This window comes from Cricetulus griseus, chromosome 2 (genome assembly GCF_003668045.3).
Source record: "Cricetulus griseus strain 17A/GY chromosome 2, alternate assembly CriGri-PICRH-1.0, whole genome shotgun sequence".
Lineage (NCBI taxonomy): Eukaryota > Metazoa > Chordata > Mammalia > Rodentia > Cricetidae > Cricetulus > Cricetulus griseus.
Genome location: NC_048595.1, coordinates 382,521,252 through 382,528,362, shown reverse-complemented (window position 1 = coordinate 382,528,362; position 7,111 = coordinate 382,521,252). Strand labels below are relative to the sequence as shown.

General features: G+C 53.7%; 2 non-coding genes across 2 annotated transcripts; both read right to left on the bottom strand.

The window, feature by feature from the left end:
• Positions 1–5,836: 5,836 nt before the first annotated feature.
• On the bottom strand, positions 5,837–5,936 carry Mirlet7b (microRNA let-7b). Its single transcript, NR_105088.1, has one exon. It is a non-coding gene; the product is annotated as a microRNA let-7b (primary transcript).
• A 627-nt stretch (positions 5,937–6,563) lies between these two features.
• On the bottom strand, positions 6,564–6,637 carry Mirlet7c-2 (microRNA let-7c-2). Its single transcript, NR_162737.1, has one exon. It is a non-coding gene; the product is annotated as a microRNA let-7c-2 (primary transcript).
• Positions 6,638–7,111: the final 474 nt, after the last annotated feature.

The following is a 7,111-nucleotide window of genomic DNA, read 5'->3' as shown; positions in this document are numbered from 1 at the left end:
GATGCCTCCACAGTTTGCCCCCAGGCATTTTCTCAGTTGAGGTTCCCTCTTCCCAGATGACAGTTTTGTATCAAGTTGGCAAAAAACTATCACTTATTCACTTAATAATACATCCTGAATGCCAGGTGTGAAAGACCACAGTTCCTGGAGCTCTAGAGGACTATTGGAAGTGGACCGTATACCAGGGGCACATGACAAATTGGAGTGGGCATAGGAGGACGGAGAAAGAGGAGGCATTGCAGTAGCTGGTGTGGCTGGACAATAGGCTAGCCTGTGTGTCCACTTAAAACCCTAGCAACCTCAGACAAGGCTTCCCTGAGACCTCAATGGACAGGACAAGACAATACCTACAAGTTCGGCATGAATACAGACAATAGCATGAACAATGTCCATGCCTTGGAATGCTCCCCTACTCCTGAGCAGCCAGCAGAATGACTACAGCTACAGCAGAACTGTCCTTCCTCAGACCCCTCCCATGCCTGTCCTTCTAATATCCCCATGGGGCCACATGTGTTCCTAAGCTAGAGGACTTTGCCAGTACTATTCGGAGAGTGAGCTCAGGGGCTGTTGGTCTGGAGGACTAGGTCATTTGTTGGAACCACCAACAGGGGATCTGGGAAGAGGGAACCTCAACTGAGAAAATGCCTGTGGGCAAACTGTGGAGGCATCTCCTTGATGAACGATTGATCCCCTGCTGAGCAGATCCCCTGCTGAGCAGAATGTGCTTGCCTCTCTTTGGCCTGGTCAGTGCTTATGAGGCTACTGTGTAGGGATGGCTGAGCACCAGGGAGAAACAGGCCATTTTTCCTAAATAGAAACAGCAGGGAGAGGGGAAGAGGCCTGCCCTGTGAGGAATTCTGATGCCACTATTTCTGCCACACCCTGGGGCCCACTGTGGATGTCCGGGGCCCTGGGGTGCAATGCCTGTGGGCCTGAATGGCTGTTGGCAGGCCTCCTGTGGCTGAGGCACATGGGCCTCAAAGGCAGGGCGTCTGTCAGGGTTGGCCACAGCTTACCTTGGCTCCCCTAGAGGACTGTCAAGTACCCGTTTACTTGCCAGGGCAGTGGACACTGACTGGGCCTTCAGGGCTACTGTGCTCTAGCAGGAACACTTTGTCCCCAGCATTGGTCTTGTTCATTTCTATAGTTGGTCAATCCCTGCCCCCTGTTCAGTACCCCATACGCTCAGAGTATATCCAGCCATAGAACAGGGGCTCTGTCAACTCTACCTGACCCTTCGAAGGTTCCTCCACATTCACTGGACACCTCCCTTGGGGCCTCCTCCGCACACCATCCTGATCTCCATACAGTGTGGTTTGCTGTGTTTTCTCTTCCTGGGGCCTCTGTGGCTATTCCTGTCTTTAAAGCCACATGACCTCATTCCTTCCTCCTGTGAGGGCCCTTTCCAGGCTTCAGGGCCTCTCACATTCCCCAATTTCCCCGTTCCCAACCTCCAACATCTTCATACCCCACAGCCCTGCTCAGCTGCAAGCTAGCCAACTGAGGTTTAACAACACAGAAAGCAATGGCTCCTGAGAAGGCCCAGTTCTTGCTGTGACCCTGAACTCAAGCCAAGCTGACCCAGGCAATGAGCAGAGGGCAGAACCAAGAGAGAAGATGCCCAGGGTAAGGGTAGACATGGCGAGTGAGGCCCAGTAGGGGCAGGAGAAGAAAAGAAGAGAGGAGGGGAAGAGAGGGGAGGGGAGGGGAGGAGAGGTGACAAGGAGAAGGCAGGACATACTTCAATTTGGCTTCCAGAGACCAAAGAAGGCAGTGCCTCACCCTCACGCTAACAGGTTATCACTCATCACCACCAGTGTGGTCATGGCTAAAGGCATGTCTGATGCCTAGGGCCAGAAAGCCAGGGTGCAGAATCTCTAAGGCAGGCCACCTCCTCATCCTAGTTCAAACCCAGGGCAGTGGCTTCTTTCTTGGGAAGCCAGACTGGTGAGCTGGCCACTTTCCTCTTGCCAAGAAGGGGAGTTGTGCAGATTCCTTAGTCCCTCCCCCCTGCCTGCCCCTTTCACAGCCCCCAGTGGGCAAGACTGCTATAGATGCAGGTGGATAGACATGGCCGCATATACACTCTACTTAGCCTGCTGTGCAGCCTTGAGAAAGTTGCTCCATCTCTCTGTTCCTCAGTCTCCATGTCCATGAAGCCAGCTTGGGAAGAAAACCTCTAGCGCTTGTATTGAAGACTGGAATCAGACATTCTGAAGGTGTATCACCAGCACTCTTGTGTTTAAAACAATAGCCTGTGTCCCCTCTTGCCCATTTCTACCTCCATGGAGCCACCCCTACAGAATAGGGCAGCCTGGCTTCCCACTTTGATCACAGTTGATGTTCTTGGCTGGATCCTGGCTGGTCAGGAAGAGGCTGGGGCTGGCAAGGGTGTGCACAATGAACTCGGGAATCCAGATGCAACAAGTGGAGAGGAAGCATGTGGTGGGTGGCAGTCCCATCTGCCCTTCTACTGAGGTTTGGGCCCATGAGTATGCCAGACCCAAAGGCATTCTAGCTCAGTTCTCTGGTCGTGGCAGGGCTGACTTGTGCAGTTTAGCTGTCTGGGCCCAGAGTGGAGTGCTGACCAGTCGCACTCACCCAGCTGGCACAGTCTGAAGTGTCACAGTCCATCTCAGAGTCACACACCCACTGAATGTCACAGGACAGGTGTGTATCTGCCAGTTTGTCATAGACACACATGTGCAAACACCCAAGGCTCAGCCCTAACAGCTACCTCCAAGCTGGGGCCTCTCCCCAGTCACCCCCATCATGAGGTCTCCAAAAGACTCAGGCATCTCCTCCCCACATCGTCTTAGTATGGTCCCTTCCCTTTTAGGCTGGCTCCATGATGCCCACGGGAGGGGTGTCTGAATAGTGCTGCTGACTCACAGGGGGGCAAACCAGTCCTGATCAGGGTGCTGCCAAGTTGTGCCCTGGGCTCACTGCTCTCCCCTGTGACTCAGAAGGACTCGAGGGCAGCCTATTACGTAGCCTTATCATATGAAGAGCCAAGAGGTGACCTGTATGCTCAGGGGCATCAGGAACTGCTCAGCCCCACGCAGACCTTCCCTGGATTATCTTTGAACCCAATGCTGGCATAGCCCACAACAGCACCCCTCCAACCCCATGCCTATATCACAACCTCAGTGGAGCTGAGGGTGGGTGGGGCTTGGTGATCTCAGTTCACAGTTGCCATAGTCTCCCGCTGCCACATGGTGTCGCTGCTGGGAAACACAGAGCTTAGCGGAAGAGGTATCAGCACAGTGGGCGCCTCTCACAGGCTGATCACAAGGAGGCTGGCTGCATGGGATGAACAGGCTAAGATGGCACAGCCTGAAAACAGGGCTTCCTTCCTAGGGCAAGCCCCAGAAATATACCCCCAGAGCCTAAGCACCGGATGTTTCTATAGCCTTCTGTGTGCGTGCATGCACGCGCGCGCGCGCGCGCGCGCGCACACACACACACACACAAATCCCCCCAGTACATGTCTGACAGGAGTCCTGTAGACAGATGTATATAACCCCAGATGGACCCATGCCAGATCACACTGCATATATGCAGCATTCATTATATATTATATATCCAATATTTTTGTTCAATTTTTTTTTATTTTTTAAAGGAAGTAAAACTACTTGGGGAGCACTAACAGCCTTGTGGGTCTCAGTTCCAAGCCCCTGGCTCTGTGATTCCTGAGCTCTTCAGTACTGCTGGATTCCTCTGTCACTGCTATACCTGCCACACCCAGAAGACTCTCCCCCCATCTCTGATGAGTCATCCCAGGAGGAGCAAGAAGGTGCAGGTCTTGCTCCTGCATGACTCAGTTACATTTCATGCCGTCTGGGCTTTGAGCAGTTTTTGCAGAGCCTGGTTTCCTTGCGTTGAGGCTACCAGAGTTCCAATCTGCTCTCTTCCCTGGTTTTTTTAACTAGTTTGTCCTCAAGGTCACTTACGTACATCTGACTATAGTCCCAGCTTACCTGGATGGGTGTTTCCTAGAACCTGCAGCCTGCTGAATCCCCTTGGCCCCTGAACCCCCACCCCTTCACCCCCCATATACCCAGGTTACAAGGGCCAGCCCAGGACCCACTTCTTAGATTGACCAGCAGGTGGCATCAGGCATCTGACCAGGGACCAGGACCTTCCTGTGTACTTTTTCAGAAGCAAGATCATCTAGGATGTCCTGGAATCCTGACTCTACCCTCTCAAGTGGGACTGTTTTGTTCCCTCAATAGGATGTGGAAGTGGAGGAGTGAGTATAGGGTCTCCCTATGTCAAAGACCCTAGAACTTCCACTTTGCAGAGTGCTGGGTACCCTGACCCCCACCTGCACCCCTATCTCTAGTGTCAGACACAAGACAGGGCAGAAGCCATCTTTCAGGGAGCTACCCTGACTACAGGGCTCCTTGGGGCTCTCAGATACCCCTGGGGCTGCCTCCACAGATAGCTACTATGTGTCCTTGTCTGTGTCTGGAGTACTTGAGCTCCGCAGGGCCCAGGCCATCTGTGGTGTAGGAGTCAGGAGGTAGGCGTGACTTGCCTGCATGGCAGTCTGCTTACACAGACACAGCTGGCTGTGGTAGTCCGAGGCTGGGTCTGTGTGAGGATGAAGGGGTGGGGAGCTGCTCTGGGTAGAAGAGTATGGAGGGTGGGCAAGGGATGGTGAAGACGGCAGACAGAGCTCCGCTCAGGGAAGGGCACGAAGGTCTCCACTCTAGGTCGTGAGGCTTAGCCAAGGGTGGATGGACAGAAATGGCATTCAGAGTACAAGAGCTAACAGACTTGACCAACTAACCAACCACAGGATAAACAAAGGTGAAAAGGTGACAGTTTATCATCCACCATGGCCCCAAAAGATTGCAGGGAGGGGACAACAGCACACTTCATTGAGTGTTCGAGTATCTGAGTGTCTAGCTGCCAATTCTTACACAGCCATTAAGACCCAGCTCAGATAGTCCCCACTTTAGGAAGTCCTCCCTGTTGCTTAATTCCTCTGGGTACTCTTGGCTCTGGACATAGCATAGTATTTGATCCTTGGGAGTGGCAGGCTAGGTTTAAGAGGCCTGGTAGCTGAGGATGGACATAGATGGGTATTAAGGTTGCTGGTCTGCCCAGGTGTGACTATGCAGATATGTGGGTGCACAGAGCTGAGGCAGGCCAGGCAGGACTCAGGATGGAAGCTGGGACCATGGCATTTACCATGGGATAAGGCCAGAACACCAGGGCCAAGGCATCAACCCAGCCAGGCCAACACACACAAGGGAGGGCCCTTGGCATCTGGTGAGGTAAGAAAAGAACAGGACTAGCTGAGGGCTGACCCCTACCGCTACAGCTGCCTGAACAAAGGCTTAGGGCCCCTGGTAGAAAGGTAAATGATTATTTGGCCTTAGGATGGAAAGTTACATTCAGGGCCACCCCAATACTGTCCTGAGGGAGGCAGGCATGAAAGGACAGATTTCCTTGGATCTGTTCAGGGCCGTGGGCTGAGGTCAGACTGGAGTCACAGGGTTTGTTGCTCCACTGGTGTCGAGGCCAAGTGTCCTGTGCAGGGCTTGGGTGGCAGGGGGGCACATGCAATATGAGAGAGGGGTAATAGTCACTATCCTGAGCAGCTCTTACTGGCAATGCTTTGTCCACACAAACATGCCAATGGTGTGATCGGTGCTCTCATGCCCTCAGCCACCAGTCCCATATTTCCAGAATGACAAAAGACCAGTTGAAAATTCATGTCACAACAGCCTTTATTTTTATCCAGGCCCCACAATGCAGCCCCCATCCAATCTACGGCACAGGCTCTCCGCGTGGCTTGCTGAGCAGGGGCCTCCAAGTGGATGTGTCCCTGGGCCCCTCAGGGAAGGCAGTAGGTTGTATAGTTATCTTCTAAGGGGCAACATCACTGCCCTGAAACCACACAACCTACTACCTCACCCTGCGGTGTCCATGTTCTGGAGGAGGCCCAGCTGCTCCCCACCCACCCTGGCCACAGGCTACCAGAGCCATAGGGCACAGCTGGCACAGGGCAGGTGGGGAAGCAGAGACAGTAGCTCAGCAAGAAATGCTTGTACCCACCAGATGGATCAGGGAAGTCTCCAGGGTCTGAACCCATCACCCCAGGGACAGTGGCCTATACAGTCCAGGGGCAGGCTGTGTCCACGGGGTACCCAAGCATGCTAAGAACCTTCCTCTCACTTCTTTTGTGTAAAAAATGCCCTGTCTCTATGGAGATGGACATGCCACCATTCATCAGAGGCCTGACCTTGAGTGTCGCAGCTCTGAAACAGAGCTGAAGGTCCAGTCCGGACCCTTTCCTTTTGGAGGCCTGTGAGCCCAGGCCTAATATGATGGGGTCAGGGGAAGGAAAGTCCCTTCAGTGTGGTAAAGGGAGAGGAGGTGCCCTGGAAATGCCACGTCTGCTTTCATCCCCACACCCCAGAGAGGTCAAGGGACTGTCCAAGGTCCTTGTCAAAAGTTCTTTGTGCATGGCAGCTACCATTCCCTGTACCTCCCTCGGCCTCCCCAGCCAGGGCTGGCGCTGTGTCCATTGCAGATATTGCGGCCACTTCAGGAAAGACAGTAGATTGTATAGTTACCGCAGAGCGGGGCAGAGCCCAAAACCATACAACCTACTACCTCACCCCAAAGGCCGTCAGTCAGTCTTGGTGTAGAGCTGGATGCTATGGCTTCTTGAGATGCCTCCTAGAGGAAGAAGGAGAGCTGGGAACAAGGTGAGGGGCCCAACACGGCCAGCTTGGTGCTAAGGGTATCAGCCAGCAGTGGACTAGGATTCCCCCAAAGTGGGCCAGACACTTAGGCAAAATCACCAAGCAGAGACAATGAGGGAAGTGGGGGGTGGGGGGAAGAGAGGAAAAGTTGACCAGTCACTAGGCAGGAATGGCCACAATGGGGGAAGGGAGTCACTTGTCAAAGGCAGTCAGGTCCAGGGAGCTCCTAGTGTCCACCTGGCTGAGACCCGAGCTCTGTGCACTCAGCTCTAGCATAAGCAGAGATGGAGGCACCAGGACTCCAGCTAGGCAGTGGCCTTGGGCATGCACCCTCCTCTTACACAGGAAAAGCCCCTCCTTGAGGGCTCTGTTTTTTTTCCCTGCCTCCC